At 43.8% G+C, this 17,841-nt stretch overlaps 2 long non-coding RNA genes across 8 annotated transcripts in view; one reads left to right on the top strand and one right to left on the bottom strand.

Annotated features, from left to right (window-relative positions):
* The window catches only part of LOC147831882 (uncharacterized), a 49,876-nt gene extending 46,218 nt beyond the window's left edge, over nt 1-3,658 (bottom strand). The window contains exon 1 of the long non-coding RNA XR_015520177.1: nt 3,449-3,658. This is a non-coding gene — a long non-coding RNA (uncharacterized LOC147831882). The remainder of the gene's footprint in view (nt 1-3,448) is intronic.
* LOC141379834 (uncharacterized) overlaps nt 1-17,841 on the top strand; it is a 361,032-nt gene that overhangs the window by 154,947 nt on the left and 188,244 nt on the right. The window lies entirely within an intron of this gene.

Below are 17,841 nucleotides of genomic sequence, written 5' to 3'. Positions count from 1 at the left end.
TCCGTCCATCCGTCCGTTGCCGCCCGCCTATCTATCTATCTATCTATCTATCTATCTATCTATCTATCTATCTATCTATCTATCTATCTATCTATCTATCTATCTATCTATCTATCTATCTATCTATCTATCTATCTATCTATCTATCTATCTATCTATCTATCTATCTATCTATCTATCTATCTATCTATCTATCTATCTATCTATCTATCGTTCCATCAGTTTTTCTATCCAATGTTTTATGATTCCATCCATCTCTTTCTCATTCTGTCATTTTGTCTATCCATTGTTCGGTCATTCTAGTAATCATACTCTCATTCTTTTCATTGTTCTGTCATTTCATCTTTCATTTCTTCGATCATCTGATGATCTTTCTGCTATTTTGTCGACTGTTCTGTAATTCTACCCATATTTATGTTTTATTTCTCGATCACTCTTCTGTTTTTCAATCCAGCCATCATTCTGTTGTTCTGTAAATACATTTTTCTGTCTGTACATCTAGATCAATATATCTTTTTTACCTTGTAAATGACAGCTATTTTGCCCTCCTTAGGTTCTGGTGTATAGAAGATGCAATGTTTGAAAAAAAAAGAATGTCCTCGTATACAGATGTATAAAAATAGTAAAGCAATTATCTTTATAAATGAACTCTGCTTTTCATAAAAGAGAAAAAGAGAGAGTGTCAACGAAGTCTTTTCAAGTGTAAGGTTGTTAGGAGTGTGTTTGCCCTCCAGGATTTCCAGGAAATCCTAATCCACAAGTTTCTCTGTATCCCACTACATGAACATTTCTGTCAGAATATTTTTGTTAAGAGATTTCTAAGCTTACAGCAAGGTCTTTGGCGAGTGGACACCAGCTCACAACTAGCTTACACTTTCAAAACGAATGCCCCTATCTAGAGAGTTTCATTTTCAGTATTTTTACTATTTGATATATACTGTATTTATTTTTGTATATTTTATTTTTTGCCATTTTTTTATTTAAAATAAAATGCGACAGTAATTTGAGTCTACTTTTCACCTGAAATATGGTTACAGCAAACAAGTGGTTTCAGATTATATGACATAAATCAAAATCTAAAATATATACACATTATTATAACTTGTGAAGAATAAAGCCTATTTTAAGTTAATGTTTATAAATACACTTTAGAAAGCTTTTGGACTGTCTTTGGGTGGAAAGGTGTGGGTAAAATAGGTGTGGTTTAGCTGAACTAAATGAAAAGTGATTGTTGTATAGACGTGTATGTCAGTTATGCAAAATTGTCTGTAGGTTCGGAGAGGTATCCTTGGTAAGCGCATTTGATTTGCGCTCTATTACAATACATACATTATTTAATACTAGGCTTTTTCTAACCACAGATTAATCAAGATCTTTTCACACAAAGTTAAATGTTTTGATTTTTTGAATAAGAAAAAAAGATTAATATAAGCGGCGCACCTACAGTAAATGATGAACTGGAGTAGTACAAAATGTTGCAGTAAGCAGTGTTTTTGTTGTTTATTGATTTAGGAGGTTCGATTAATTAAAGAAAATCCATTGACCATATATAAAATTACAACAAATGTTTTATCATATTCCAACTATTGAACTATCACAATTTAATGATTTTTTTTTTTTACAAAATGAAAATGCTTTTCTCTCCCTTATGTTGTTCAAGCCCATAATAAACCAGTTTATTGCTTTAAATCTGAGTCTTCTTTCCCTCTGCTATACGTATTTTAACCCCAAACTCTTTGACACTTCAAAGCATTCATAAAGAGATATTAAAACAAATTCACATTAATTAATCAGTTTAATCCAATTCTCTTAAATTGAATTCCTGGATGGCGCAGCTCTGCACAGTTTAGCTCCAACCACCTCCAACTCGCACCTGCTTAATAGTCTCTAGAAGTCTTGAACACCTTGATTATGTTGATCAGCTGTGTTTGATTAGGGTTTGAGCAAAATTGTGCAGAGCTGCCATTCTCCAGGAATTGAATTTGAGACCTATGGTTTAATCCAAGTCTGAAAAAAAATGATCAGTGCTGTCGACTCGCAGCAAGAAGGTCGCTGGGTTGAACCTCGGCTCAGTTGGCGTTTCTGTGTGGAGTTTGCATGTTCTCCCTGTGTTTCCTCCAGGTGCTTCAGTTTCCCCCACAGTCCAAAGACATGTGGTACACATGTGGTACAGGTGAATTGGGTAGGCTAAAATTGTCCGTAGTGTATGAGTGCGTGCGTGTGTGTGTGTGTGTGTGGATGTTTCCCAGAGATGGGTTGCTTTAAATCTGAGTCTTCTTTCCCTCTGCTATACGCATTTCAACCCCAAACTCTTTGTGGCTGGAAGGGCATCCGCTGCGTAAAAACAAGCTGGATAAGTTCATTCCGCTGTAGCAACCCCAGATTAATAAAGGGACTAAGCCGACAAGAAAATGAATGAATGAATGTTTACAAGTTTACATCTAAAAATTGACCAGTGAACAATGTACACAGCATTTTCACAAGCTTCTGCAAAAACTAATAAAACATTTCATTCAGTTTTCTTCTTGTTTTTTGCTTAGTCCCTTTATTAATCTAGGGTCGCCACAGCGGAATGAACTGCCAACTTCTCCAGCATGTTTAACGCAGCGGCTGCCTATCTAGCAGCAATCCATCACTGGAAAACACCCATACACACTCACTGATTGAGTTTTGGTTCAGTTTTTCTTTTTGGTTAAGAATTCTTAAATTACACAGCTTGAATTATACAGAATAATTTAAAAAGAATACCACAACTTTGAAAATCTGTATTAAATCAATGAAACATGATGGAATCTTAATTAATCAATGTGAAGAGTTCTTATTAAATATAAGCGCTTCCTTAAATTGACAACAGAAAGAGCTTGACACTCCTTTTCTTCATTGCAGAGTTCTTGATTTACAAAGTTGTGGTATTCTTTTTGAATCACTCTGCATATCGTTTTTATTTTTTTTATTTTTTTGATGCATCACAGTTTTCAATTCAGATTTCATTTAAATTTTTTTCTTTTGTGTCCCAAAGATAAACACATCTCTTATGATTTTTGAACTAACAATTTATTTTTTTTTGGCATATAGGTTTTGATCAAAATAATGTCTGTGCATGCTTTGCTTCATTAGTTTGCTGCAGGTAGTTGAATTTAAGCTCTGTTGCAGTTGGCAGCAATGGTGATTGCATGACTTATTACAAGCATTAAAGCGTAAACGCACACACACGCACGCACACACACACACACACACACACACACACACACACACACACACACACACACACACACACACACACACACACACACACACACACACACTCTGACATTCCATAACTTCCATAAAGGTTTGGTTCAGCTTGGACTGCAGATAAGGCAGAAGTAATATAGGCCTCATGACTAACCAAGCACACACGGGCAGATTACAGCAACACACACAGACACACACAGACTGTGAGACAAACCTCCTGATTGTTATTCCAGGCCACAGCTGCTAGAGCAAATAACCAAGGTGCTGTTAGGCTACGCTTAGAATCGCCTTCCCTGTTTAGAGTAAGCAAAAATTCGCACACCCGCAACCTCATTACGTTTATCCAGTCCCTTATCAGGAGTCCCGCAGCCCTGTACCAGCACCACCCGACTCCTCCCTGTATGTGCCCTTGTGGGGAACCCTTGCGAACTGGCCGACATGCACACTAAATCTCTGAATATAATGTAAAGGTGCATTAGAGCAAGTTATCAGAAGCAGATGTGGGACACAGCTTGTCTTTGTACCTGTTTGTTTAGGAGGTGCCCTCCCTCAGGGGTTGGGACGAGTCTTCTTAGCAGCTTCATTGTGGTTCCCTTATTCACATTATCTATGCGGTGGAATATAATGGTGATGACACCATTTAACTGACCACAGTGCAGTGTACTGACAAATATTCATTTGTCAGGGGGGATTAGGGAAGGGCTTTCAATTTTAAATCAAGTTGAGGGGTGAATATGAGAATAGGAGTCTTTTGGAAAAATGTAGCATGGAGTTTTAGTTTATAAACTCTGGGTTTAAAGCTTTTGAACATGTGGGCATGTCTGCACACATCCACCCCCTGATTGAGTCTTTTGGGTCACTCTGTTGGATAGTACAGACAAATTCTGTAGTGCACTGCTTTTTTTTAGTTCAGTTTCAATATTGTTAGACCTCTAATAAATATAAATATGTAAACAAACAAATTTTGCAACCTCCTGGTAGTTTTAATGATTGAGGCTATGTTTACATGGTAACAATTTCTTAAGTTTCAAACAAAATTTTCCCTTGTGTTTTTAAAAGAGTATCCTATTTACAAGACCATTTTACAATGACCCACATTTGCACACATCTGCTAAAACAACCAAAAACGTAGTATTGTGAGCTTTATTTGGACTTTATTTGGCACTGTTACCTTGTTACATCAGAAGGTGCCATCTATGACTCTGTGCTGATGTGTATACGTGTAATTTGTTGTGTGTGTAAGATGTGTCTATGCTTTTAGTTGTAGTGTAAAGTAAATCCACACTTTGCTGATGAAGCATAAGCAAACTAGCATGCACTCGAGCAACAACACTACAACATTTTGTTAGCACTTGCCTTTTTTCAACACTTCCCTAAACACATATTATGCATGTGCATGATGTCATCATTTTCGAAAGCTCTGGTTTTCTTGTGTTTAAAGTTTTTTTTAACTTTCTGCTTATTTTTTTTTATTTATTTATTTTTTTTTACAGTCATTAGAACCATTTCGACAGAGCAAAACCAGATAATATTTGCTGCATGACTTTTGTATTCAACTTCATGCGTTCATGAGGGCCCTCTGCCTCCACCTCTATCATTTGATCCATTTGCTCCACCTTGGCTTTATGCTTCCTTCTCTCTGGCCTGTCTCCAACTGCACCTCACACCTCTGATCCTCTGTTGAGCTTTTGCTCTTTCACAGCTCCACTTTTTGCACCTGGATTTATTAAATTGGAGGTTCACTGCTGTATTTGGATGGCTGTTTACTGGATCAATGACTTTAAAACTACATGTTTTAGCATGCATCACCCACATTAGCATCCCAGCTTGATATGTAGACACAAAATATGCTAATAACTAGAACACAGCTTTAACCTGGTGTATATTGTAAAAGCTTGGCTTTGATTCCTGGCTGAGAAGAGATGATGCCAATCATCGAGGACTTCTAGAGGTATCCATAATCTTGGGCCAGGTCGTATCCTGAGCAGATGCTGTGGTGGTCATGGAGGAGAGGAGAGCATGAGACTGATTTCAGTGATAGACAAGTCTCTTCATTGATCCCGTGGGCCAGCTTCTACAGCTGCCAGTGACCTACTCTCACCTGCAACTTCTCCACGATGGATTTACAGTGTTCTCCAGCCTCTGGTGCTCAGACTGCAACTTTACACAAGAAATTTGGCCAGACGAGAAACGGTTTTACCCTATTGAGCTCTCAAAGTATTTTTTCCTTCACTTTTGTCAGTTGGTGAAGCTTTGTTCCCCTTCGGTTGGGGAACTTCAGTGCCATGAATGGGAGGATTCGGATCAGAAGCCGCTTATCTGGAGAGTATTGAACGGGCCAATGAATGAAATTAATTGGCAGCGTAAGCTTGCGCAGGTGTGCGACATCTGCAATTATCTCAGCATATAAGCACACCTGAAGCCAGCAGACGCCATCCTTTTCGCTTCAGATCCTTTCTGAGTGAGTCGATGAGGGTTCCTCTTGCTGATCAGCACTTCAGAGCGAACGAGTGTGTCTCCCGGTCCAGAGTGGGTCTTCGCGGTGGCAGACGGTCGAGCTGGGTTACTCCCTTGCCTGCGGTTCTTTGGGTCCGGTCCTCCAGAGCGGTGCGTATAGTTGCAACTTTCCTAAAAGAGCAACACAGTCGTGCAGCACGTCCTTTTCAGGATGGCGCTCCGACTGTGCGTTTCTGGATGCGGGGGTTTCCTGTCTCCGGATGATGGACACGATCACTGCATTGCATGTTTGGGGGTCCAGCATGTTAATGCGGTGCTCGCGGGCGGTTCATGTCGTCATTGCGATGCCATGACCGTTGCACAGCTAAGATCGCGGCTAATTTTCGCAAGAGAGCGAGCCACCCCAGTTGCCTCCTGCTCTAAAAAAGCAGCGGGCGCTCGGGCAGATCTGAGGGTTTCAGCGGGAGCTAATCCGCCGCCCACGGGCTCGCGGACCTCTCGCTCCTCACGGCGCTCCATCCAAGCTTCGGGTGGTGAGAGTGATCCGTCTAACCAGATGGTAGCTCTCACACTCGCTGACACCGGAGATCAGATGTCCTCCGCGGCATCGGAGGGTGGGCTTTCACTGTCCGACGAAGATCCGGACCCGCTCGCCCCCTCCGGGCAGGTGAGCGCTGTCAAATCGGATCCTGAAGCGGACATGTTAGCCGTGCTTTCCCGGGCTGCTTCGGCCGTGGGGTTGGAGATGGTTTATCCCCCAGCTCCGCGGCCGGACCGACTAGATGGGTGCTACGTAGAGGACCAGAAGGCGAAGCCTTCGAAGCCTCTCGTCCCCTTCTTCCCGGAAGTGCACAGTAGGCTCACGCAGTCCTGGAGGGCACCTTTCTCTGCCCGTGCTGCGAGTGCCTCCGCCCTTACCGCCCTTGACGGCGGAGCTGCCAGGGGGTATGAGGCGATCCCGTCAGTGGAGCGCGCTATCGCGGTCAATCTTTGTCCGCGCGGCGCCTCTACGTGGCGGGGTTTGCCCCGCCTCCCGTCCAAAGCCTGTAGGTTGTCTGCCTCCCTCGGAGCCAGAGCTTATAAGGCTGCGGGCCAGGCTGCTTCTGCTTTGCACGCGATGGCCACCTACCAGCGCTACCAAGCGCAGGCGCTGGCCGAGCTGCACGAGGGCGGGTCCAACCCAAGCTTATTACATGAGCTGCGCACCGCGACCGACTATGCTCTTCGGACTACTAAGTCCGCCGCGTGTGCGCTGGGGAGGACGATGTCCACACTTGTGGTTCAGGAACGCCACCTCTGGCTAAACCTGGCCGATATGCGCGACGTTGACAAAGTTCGCTTTCTTGACTCGCCCATATCCCAGGCTGGCCTGTTCGGCGACACCGTCGGTGAATTCACCCAGGAATTCAAGGCGGTGAAAGAGCAGTCGGATGCGATGGGCAATGTCATCTATCGGCGTGGCCGTAAGCCCGCTCCGCCCGCCGAGCCATCCACCTCCGCTGTTCCTCGCCGAGGGCGCCCGCCAACGAGTGCTGCCCCACCCCCGCCTGCGCCTCCGGCCAAGCGGGCGCGGCGTTCACCTCGAAAGCAGGCAGCCCCTCCTGCCCAGGGCGCCGTTAAGTCCGGTAAACGGACCGCGAAGCGTCCCTGAGACAGGCCATCCGGAGAAGAGGAAACTTGCTCTTTCCCCGCTGGAGGGCGGGGCCCCGATAACAACGGTACTTTTCAGTGCCACCAAAACATCAGTAAAAGAGCACTTTTTCCCTTCCCCGGATGTGACTGCACGAGTTCTGCCAGTCCGGGACGCGCTGCCTTCCGGCTCGCAGACTCTACGTGCTTCGCCAGTGGCTCACGAGCGCTGGGGGGACGGTCTCCCTTTCCTCAGCCCTCCAGCCCCCTCTCCGGAGTCAGGGTGCGGAGCCAGAGCGAATCGCTCTCCTCCAGCTCTTCCGCGGGACCCTCGTGCTTCCCGGATCAGCACACCCACTCCACGCTGCCCCACCGCTGGTACGTCAGCGATTGTAGCGATGACTCCATTAGCGAGGGCTCTGCCTGCCTGGTTAGCGCGGGCCAGCCCCTCGCGGTGGCTCATACGCACAATCAGACTCGGTTACGCGATTCAGTTTGCGAAACGGCCCCCCAATTTTACGGGCGTGTATTTCTCCAGGGTCAACCCCCTGTCCGCCCCTGTCTTGCGAGAGGAGATTGCTGCCCTCCTGGCGAAGGGTGCAATCGAGCCGGTTCCTCCAGCCGAGATGGAGAGTGGGTTTTACAGCCCATACTTCATCGTACCCAAAAAGAGCGGTGGGTCACGGCCAATCCTAGATCTGCGCGTTTTGAACCGCTGTCTGCACAAGCTGCCGTTCAGAATGCTCACGCAGAGGCGCATTCTCCAATGCGTTCGTCCTCGGGATTGGTTTGCAGCCATAGACCTGAAGGACGCGTATTTCCATGTCTCCATTCTTCCACGCCACCGCCAATTTCTGCGGTTTGCGTTCGAGGGTCGAGCGTGGCAGTACAAGGTCCTCCCCTTCGGGCTCTCTCTGTCTCCGCGGGTCTTCACCAAACTCGCGGAGGGTGCCCTAGCGCCCCTTCGGCTCGCGGGCATTCGCATACTCAATTATCTCGACGACTGGCTGATTTTAGCCCACTCGCGGGAGCAATTGATTATGCACAGGGACAAGGTGCTTCGGCATCTCCGCCTACTGGGGCTTCAGGTCAACTGAGAAAAGAGCAAACTCGCCCCCGTGCAGAGGATTTCTTTTCTCGGGATGGAGCTGGACTCGATCACCATGGTAGCGCACCTCTCCGAGGAACGCGCTCGCCTGTTGCTGAACTGTCTGAGGGAGCTCGACAGCAAACTAGTGGTCCCACTGAAGTTTTTTCAGAGGCTCCTGGGGCATATGGCATCCGCAGCCGCCGTCACGCCGCTCGGGTTGCTCCATATGAGACCACTTCAGCACTGGCTTCACGATCGGGTCCCCAGACGCGCATGGCACGCGGGCACACACCGGGTCTCGGTTACTACGCTGTGTCGCCGCGCCCTCAGCCCTTGGAACGACCCCTCGTTCCTACAGGCCGGTGTGCCTCTAGGACAGGCGTCCAGCCATGTTGTTGTTTCAACAGACGCTTCCAACACGGGTTGGGGGGCTGTGTGTCGCGGGCATGCGGCTGCGGGCCTCTGGAAGGGTGCCCAGCTGCATTGGCATATCAATCGCCTAGAGCTGTTGGCAGTGTTCCTCGCTCTCCACCGCTTTTTACCGGTGCTGGAGCGGCAACACGTGCTGGTCAGGACAGACAGTATGGCGGCGGCGGCGTATATCAACCGCATGGGGGGTATGCGCTCTCGCCGCATGTCTCAGCTCGCCCGCCGTCTGCTCCTCTGGAGTCACCCGCGGCTGAAATCGCTGCGCGCCATTCACGTCCCAGGCACGCTCAATCGTGCAGCCGATGCGCTCTCACGACAGCTGTTACGCCCTGGAGAATGGAGACTCCACCCCGAGTCTGTTCAGCTGATATGGGCGCGATTCGGCGAGGCCCAGATCGATCTGTTTGCTTCCCCCGAGAACGCTCACTGCCAGTTGTTTTTTTCCCTGACCGAGGGCTCTCTCGGCACGGATGCACTGGCCCACAGCTGGCCTCGGGGCATGCGCAAGTATGCGTTTCCCCCAGTGAGCCTGCTCACGCAGTTTCTGTGCAAGGTCAGGGAGGACGAGGAACAGGTTCTGCTAGTTGCGCCCCTTTGGCCCAACCGGACCTGGATATCAGAGCTCTCACTCCTCGCGACGGCCCTCCCCTGGCGGATCCCTTTGAGAGAGGACCTACTCTCTCAGGGACAGGGCACCATCTGGCACCCTCGCCCCGATCTTTGGAACCTCCACGTGTGGTCCCTAGACGCGAGGAAGACTTAGGTAACCTACCGACTTCGGTGGTTAATACCATCACTCAGGCTAGAGCCCCCTCCACGAGGCGCGCCTACGCCCTGAAGTGGAGTCTATTCACTGAATGGTGCGTCTCTCGCAGAGAAGACCCCCGAAATTGCCAGATTAGTGTTGTGCTCTCTTTCCTTCAAGAGAAGGTGGACAGCAGGCTGTCGCCCTCCACTCTCAAGGTTTACGTGGCCGCCATCTCCGCTTATCATAGCGCGGTAGCTGGCGGCACCGTGGGAAAGCATAACCTGGTCATCCAGTTCCTTAGGGGTGCTAGGCGAATTAATCCATCTCGCCCCCCTCTCATGCCCTCTTGGGATCTCGCCCTCGTTCTCACGAGTCTGCGATCCGATCCCTTTGAGCCACTCGAATCAGTATCTCTAAGATTTCTGTCCCTGAAGACAGCTCTGCTGGTTGCGTTGGCCTCCATCAAGAGGGTCGGGGACCTGGAGGCATTTTCGGTCAGTGACTCGTGCCTGGAATTCGGGCCGGATTACTCTCACGTCATCCTGAGACCCCGCCCCGGTTATGTGCCCAAGGTTCCTACCACCCCCTTTAGAGATCAGGTAGTGAACCTGCAAGCGCTGCCCCCGGAGGAGGCAGACCCAGCCCTTTCTTTAATTTGTCCAGTTCGCGCTCTGCGCATTTATGTGGACCGTACTCAGAATTTTAGATCATCTGAGCAGCTCTTTGTCTGTTATGGCGGTCGGCAGCAGGGAAGTGCCGTATCAAAACAAAGATTATCCCACTGGATTGTGGATGCCATTTCACTCGCTTATTCGAGTCGAGGTCAGCCGTGTCCCCCGGGAGTTCGTGCACACTCCACTCGGAGCGTTGCATCCTCTTGGGCGCGTGCACGCGGCGCCTCTCTAACAGACATCTGTAGAGCTGCGGGCTGGGCGACACCCAACACATTTGCAAGGTTTTACAATCTGCGAGTGGAGCCGGTTTCCTCAAGGGTATTAGGTAACCCTTTGGTGATTGAGGAGACAACTCGGTAGGGTGTTGAAACACGCTTGCGGCGCCATTCTCCCTAACACGGAGGTACGTGCGCCTTTTTTATCTGTCAGTAAAGTTCCCCGTCAGGTGAGCCCTGCAGATTCCTCCGTGGCCCCCAGCACTGACTCAGCGGAGGAGTCACTTGCTGGCCCACTACGTTGTAGGTCTGCCCGCTGGTCAGCCCGCGTTTTGGGTATAGGTGCCTGCTATGCGTGATCCCCACTAGGCGATCCCATATGCTTATTCCGCCACGGTTAAGTCCACCCCCTGGGCGGACCCGTGTCTTCCCTCTCCGCTAACCACTCTTTTGCTATGCGTACTCCCCCTTTTTAGGGCTAGTCCATAGGTAAATTCTGCCATCTATCTCCCCCTTGGGTAACGGATGGCCTCCGCAGCGTCCTCCCTATCGGGATTGCACGCTTCCCAACGTACTGTCGTATTTCCTAGAATTATCTAGATGCTCACGACTTCCCAAAAAATATATCTAAATCCGTAAAACTTCTGTTGAAGTAGGATAAATTAGGGCCAGGGACACGTTGGAGGACCGCGCCCCCCATGATGTGGGTGCGTCACGCTTGCTTGACTATCTCCTCATCGGGGGTGTTGGTAAGGTGCAGTCATTATGGCGCTTTCCATATTCTCCCATTCATGGCACTGAAGTTCCCCAACCGAAGGGGAACGTTCGAGGTTACAGAAGTAACCCTTCGTTCCCCGAGGAGGGGAACGGAAGTGCCATATTCCGTCGCCATAATGACTGTCCCTTAGCTGTTTGAAAGTCTTTTCAGCTTAAAAGGATGGCGTCTGCTGGCTTCAGGTGTGCTTATATGCTGAGATAATTGCAGATGTCGCACACCTGCGCAAGCTTACGCTGCCAATTAATTTCATTCATTGGCTCGTTCAATACTCTCCAGATAAGCGGCTTCTGATCCGAATCCTCCCATTCATGGCACTTCCGTTCCCCTCCTCGGGGAACGAAGGGTTACTTCTGTAACCTCGAACGTTCCTCACCAGTGTAGCCACTGGCTTGCTTGGTTTGGGTCTTGTGGAGCTGCGCATCAATTTGCTCTTCAGTGTTTGGACTTTCAGCAGTAAAAATTAAATCACACTGAACTGAACTGAATTCCAACTCTGATAGGTTTAATTTACTAGAACTTCTATGCAAAGCTGCTTTGACACGATCTAAATTGTATAAGCTCATGTAAAAGCATAATTCCTCATAACAGTTGGTCTAAGGTTGTCAAATAATATGAACACTCGCGAATGTTCAGGATCCAGAAATTTGTTGGAAGATGCACCGTACGCCACTGATTTGGAACCACTGCTGCAGAAAAATAAATGGTGCGACAGTGAGCGCTTCTTTCACCTCGAGCAGATGACTTGAGCACACACTTTCACAAATGCGTTAGCAAACACATGCCTCCACACCGCAGATTTGAGAAGCCGAGCAGTGCTGGAAGTTTCAGTGCGTCACCTCAAATAGCCCGTCACTGTGACTGTGATGATGCTCTCGTCTCCTCCAGCATCACAGATGTTCCCGTCTTCAAAACATTTAGTCACTTCAGCTGCTTTCTTGCCCTGAACACTGGAAACACATAAAGAACATGACTGTCACATCTCTATGGTGACTGTGAGCCATGAGCTTCCACTCATTCACTGGTAGTAGAAAAGATTAGTTACTGAGATTAAGTCAGTTATGATTTGGTGGGCTAGGCGATACATGTCTGAACACGTTATAAATGGGCAGAAATCCGGAAGAGTTTTTAGAATGTCATCTCTAGTATATTTACACGTTGTTGTGCAAGAAAAAGTATTTTTTGCATATGTTTCTAAGCTTGGCTAGTGATTTTATATAAGAAAAGAAGTCATTTGAGTGTAAATGAACATTGTGTGTGTGTGTGTGTGTGTGTGTGTGTGCGCGTGCACGTGCGTGCAGAAGTTCTGAACTGAGTTCCTTTCAATGCAACTTGCTATTTGGCCTTTTTATGATTGCAACCCTGGCTCATTTAAAAAAAAAAACGTAATCCTATATAGGCATGAGCCGGTATAAGATTCTGACGGTATGATAACCTTGGATAAAAATATCACGGTATTGTGATTACTGCTCTAAAATTTATTCTTTTTAAATGACAGGGTAAAAAACAAAAATTTTTTCTCCCCTTTGAGCACAATATATTTTATTTTGTGAAAGATTAAAAAATTTTTGCAGCAGTAAACATGTCAGGCTAAAGAATTCAAATGATGTATTGATTTCTGCTGTCTTCATCAGTTTCAAAAACAGTGATTTCTTCACAATTTAAAACGGCATCTTTGTATATCTGTTCTGCTGAAAAAGAAAATGTAAAAAAAAAAAAAATCTTGCACATACCTTAGAAACAGTATTACAGAAAAATTTGGCAGTTTTAAAACCTTGACTTTTCCAAAGCACGGTATACCTTGAAAACGGTTATCGTCCCATGTCTAATCCTATATACATTTCTGGAGATCGCGAAATGCGTCCCAGGAGGAAATTTTTTTTTGGAGTTTTTATTTTAGTGAATCCACCAGAGGCCACTGTGTATGCTTTTTCAGATCTTGAATTTCTCTTGCGAATTCCATTCATGCCTGCTGCTCTCGCGTAAATATTTTGTGCTGGATTAGTTTGTCGGATGGTTATTATTAATAAGTGCTTATCATACTATTTTTGTTTACAGAAATGTATTTTTATTTACAAATGTGCATTTAAACTTTAACTTATTACAGTTTCATATATAATGTAATGAGATTAGAAATTTAGAATAATGAAAAAATACTTTATTTTTTTAAATGCTAATTTATTATCATCTATCATAACAAAACAAGAAAAAAAATGCCAATCTGTTGAATCTTGTTTTAAATTAAAAGCTGTATATTTGCAATTAACAAACTGGCTAGCTCCTTTCCTCAGTCAGAAATTGTCCATTTAATTAATAGTGGTCTTCTTGTATTGGTTATTTTATTGGTTATTCTTCTTAAAGCCTTCTTTTATTGGTTATTTCCACAATTTATGATGGCATACTGTCAAAAATGGGACAACTGAGCTCATATAGGGGCAAAATTCTGGGCTTTGTCAGAAGGGGGGTGGGTCTTTCGAACCACCTGAACCCCTCCTGGCCTGACTGTATAATAATAATAATAGTAACACTGTATCATTTTTATTGAGTAAGTAATTTTATAATGTTCAATTATTCTTTAAGCTACAAACATTTAATTTATTGTGCCCAAATGAGGCAAGTTTGCTTCAAATTCTTACAGTTAGGCCTTAAAAACATATCAAAATAATAAACCTTCTCTTAAAATGAGTCCACTATGTTGTAACTGAAATGACTAGTGAAATATTATCCCTAATATTGACATCAATGATGTTGATATTATAAGATAATTTGCAAAATAACCAGGCTAAACTTTAATAATGTGTAATTGAAAAAAAAACAAAAAAACATGGTGACGGTGGTGTTGCTGTGGGTAGCACATTCACCTCATTGCTAGAAGGTCGCTGGTTCGAGCCTCAGCTGGGTCAGTTGCCTGTTCTGTGTGGAGTTTGCATGTTCTCCCCGTGTTCATGTGGATTTCCTCCGGTGCTCCAGGTATGCTAAAATTTCCCGTAGTGTATGTGTGCGAGTGTGTGTGTATGGATGTTTCCCAGTGATGGATTGCTGTTGAAAGGGCATCCACTGCATAAAACGTGCTGGATAAGTTGGCGGTTCATTCTGCTGTGGTGACCCTGGATTAATTAAGGGACTAAGACGAAATGAAAATGAATGAATGAATGAATGAATGAATGAAATAAAAAATGATTACCCAACCCTTACTTACCCTCTAAAAACACACCCTTCAAACATTCCCAGTGACTGTCATGATCATGTGTCCTTCTAAATGGGAAAGCAGAAACCGCCCAAGTCATTGTGCAGATGTCCAGTCACAGAGTTAATGGACTGTAAAATCACTGATTACACAGAAATCAGTTCATTTCTCCATTCACTGATCTCCCTCACTGTAACTAACAGGCATCACGTGCCACTTTCAGCTGCTGACTGATCTTGATATCTATTGAAGCTGAAACTGATGAACTGAGATTCATGTCATCTGCTGAAATTTCCTGCTGAAACCACTAATTTCATATTGAACCATTAACATTGACTTATTCTGGACACATTTTCTCATGTTCATTCGCTAGGGTGCAGACACATGTCTTTTTTATGTGTATATATTTATTTATTAGTTTAAAACAACTGAAAATGGAAATCAATTTGTATGCACATAGAAAACATTAAATGTAAGTAAGGTATTTAATGTGTGATTTAATTAATAATTAAAATAAATTTTGACACTTTAAGTTTCTGAAAAAAGTCATTTTTATTTAACATGTTTCAAATTAAAAAACTTTTCTTCAGAATAATAATCGATTAATTAACCATGTATATCTATGAATGTCTTGATAAGCATGATCCATAATCACTGTGTATATATTTTTTATAAAGTAACATTCTTTATATTGGAATAAGCTCTGAGTAAGCATATATGATTTGATGAATTTCTCGGGTGTTTTGTGAGATTACTTGGTTTGATTTCAGAAATTGGTATAATAGTATAATAACTCAAATGAAATTGGCTAAATATATCAAAATAAATATCCAGTAGCACTTTAAGGTGTACTTGTTACACATGCTCCATGCACTTACTATACTATTATAATTACAATTAACCCTGAACCTAAGCTCCTTCTCTAAAAAATATATCCGTTAATTAGTTTTACATATCTTGTGATCCATGTTTTTATTTATTTTAGACTTTCACTTGTTTATTGATACTTTTAAATTGCATTATGAGACCTTGATCTTTCTCCCAACAACTTTTAGGCTTGAAAAGTTAGAAATATTTACTTATAGTGTTAAATTGTCTGGATTTGTTTTTTGTTCTTATTTGTTGTTCAAAAATATTGTAACAAACTGCCAGTACATTTTCTGCAATTTTAATTAATTCTCTTTGTACTGTATTATTTATTATCCATTATATTATTTTAAACCACTAAAACATCAGTAAAAGTCACTTTGTTAAATAGTAGGTTTGAATTTTCAACATCAAAAGTCGGCAGAGCAGAGATCAAGGTCCCATATTGCACTTCACAACTGTAAATAAACGTAAAACGCTTGTGAATAACAAATGATGGAAATGATGGTCATTTATTCAGTTAACAAATTATGTTAATAACAAATTATGATTAATTAACATATTTTTATTAATTTATTTATTTGTAATATAATGCATAAAGCACATTTTCCCTCTAAATATGATACTTAAGTGGAGTTTTCTCTTTACCTAAGAGCATAAATTAAGGATGTTGCATATAATCCCTGATAAACACGTCTCTTTTAGTTGTGAACTTCATAGTCAGAAGCAGCAATACAGAAAATAATAGATAGCAGAAAAAAAAAAACATAGTGAGAAAAATGACTAACAATGCAATTTGGAAACATTGCAAATGATGAAAAAAGAATTCAACATTTCTCAATCAAGAAAACATTTGCAAAACCTTTGCAAACTTTGCAAACCTACAAATCCAGTACTTCTTTACTAAAAAAAAAGGTTTATTAAATACTGTTTATTGCAATAAATAAATTACAATAAGTTATATTAGTAAATAATAAAAACTAGCTTTTTTTTATTTGTCAATTTTTTTTTGCCAGGTTTTAGTAAGCTTGCAATACTGTCAAAAACACTGAACTTTCAGTTCTTATATGTGAAAAGGCCCAAATACATGCAAGGTCATTACAATTGTTAGCTCATCTTTAACTAACACAAACACTTGTGATCGGTTCATAACATCGGCCAGATCAGCGAGTACCGATCAAGTCATTAAATGCGATTATCGGCCAATCGATCGGAGCATCCCTACTACTTAGTTGATAGATAAATAAATAGTTACACTATTACTAACAAGGACTCCTTAAAATAGTGTAAGCCAGCGTCCTTATGTAAGGATGTCATTTATTCAGTGCATCTTCAGTTTCGACCCAGTCGGTTATTGCATCTTCGTAAATAATGCAAGCAGTAATTAGGAAAGTAGAAGTTCATAATACTGACGAAAGCATAGTTGAAAAGTTTCAAACATATGCTGCATAACAGAAATGACCCTCTACTTTATATACATCCATAAATACAAGCAAAAACATCTCTGAATAGTTTGTGTATTTCTCAACTCCAAGCTGGCCATCTGTTTATCAGTCGGCGTATTTTACATTCCTCAAGCGAGTTTTACATATGGAATAATGCTTTTCCATTAAAATGCCTGCGCTGCGTATTGAAATGCATAGAGGAGGCCAAGACAGAAAGCGTGTTTGCGGTTTATCTGGAGGGTGTGGAGAGGAAGAAAGGGAAAGAAAAATAGTGATTGATTTTATTCATGCCTTGAAAAGCAAGGTGGGCGTCCTGAATGTTAATGACAGGAGCGCTTTTTAGCAGGCGCGGGTCGTGACCCCTGAAGTCCCAGCCAAGGCACAAATCAATTCCAATTTGTCACAGGAACATCCGAGGGTCGCATTTGGTGGCACAAAATTGGGGGTAATTTGTTTGGAGGGAGGTTTCTGTCAGGTCACAACTCCACATGTGTAAGTCTTGTTAGCTTTACGGAGCTCTAATGGCCCACGGTAAGATTTCCGGCTCTAAGAGCGACATGAACGTTTGGCTGGAAAAACCCAGCAGAAAAATGACACAGCAGAGGTCAGTCTAACCAGTCTCCAATAGTGCACTATTATAATCTGCCAGGGTGATTCCAAGGTAATGTTGCAGGAATCCTCTCTCATATGGAGTATTTTGATTTTCTCTCTCATGTGTGGATTGTATAACCTTTTCTAAAATAGTAAATACCTGTTTTATTTTATTTTTTATAAAATATATTCGTGACAGTGGAACAGTAGGTAGTGCTGGCGCCTCACAGCAAGAAGGTCTCTAGGTCGCTGGTTCGAGCCTCGTCTCAGTTGGTGTTTCTGTGTGGAGTTTGCATGTTCTCCCTGCGTTCACGTGGGTTTCCTCCGGGTGCTCCGTTTTCTGTTTTTTGTACATGCGGTACAGGTAAATTGGGTAGGCTAAATTGTCTGTAGTGTATGACTGTGTGTGTAAATGAGTTTGTGTGGATGTTTCCCAGAGATGGGTTGCAGCTGGAAGGGCATTCGCTGTGGAAAAACGTGCTGGATAAGTTGGCGGTTCA

Source organism: Danio rerio, chromosome 21 (assembly GCF_052040795.2).
Source record: "Danio rerio strain M-AB ecotype USA chromosome 21, GRCz13ab, whole genome shotgun sequence".
NCBI lineage: Eukaryota > Metazoa > Chordata > Actinopteri > Cypriniformes > Danionidae > Danio > Danio rerio.
Note: the sequence above shows the minus strand (reverse complement) of the source record. Positions and strands in the feature narration are given on the sequence as shown.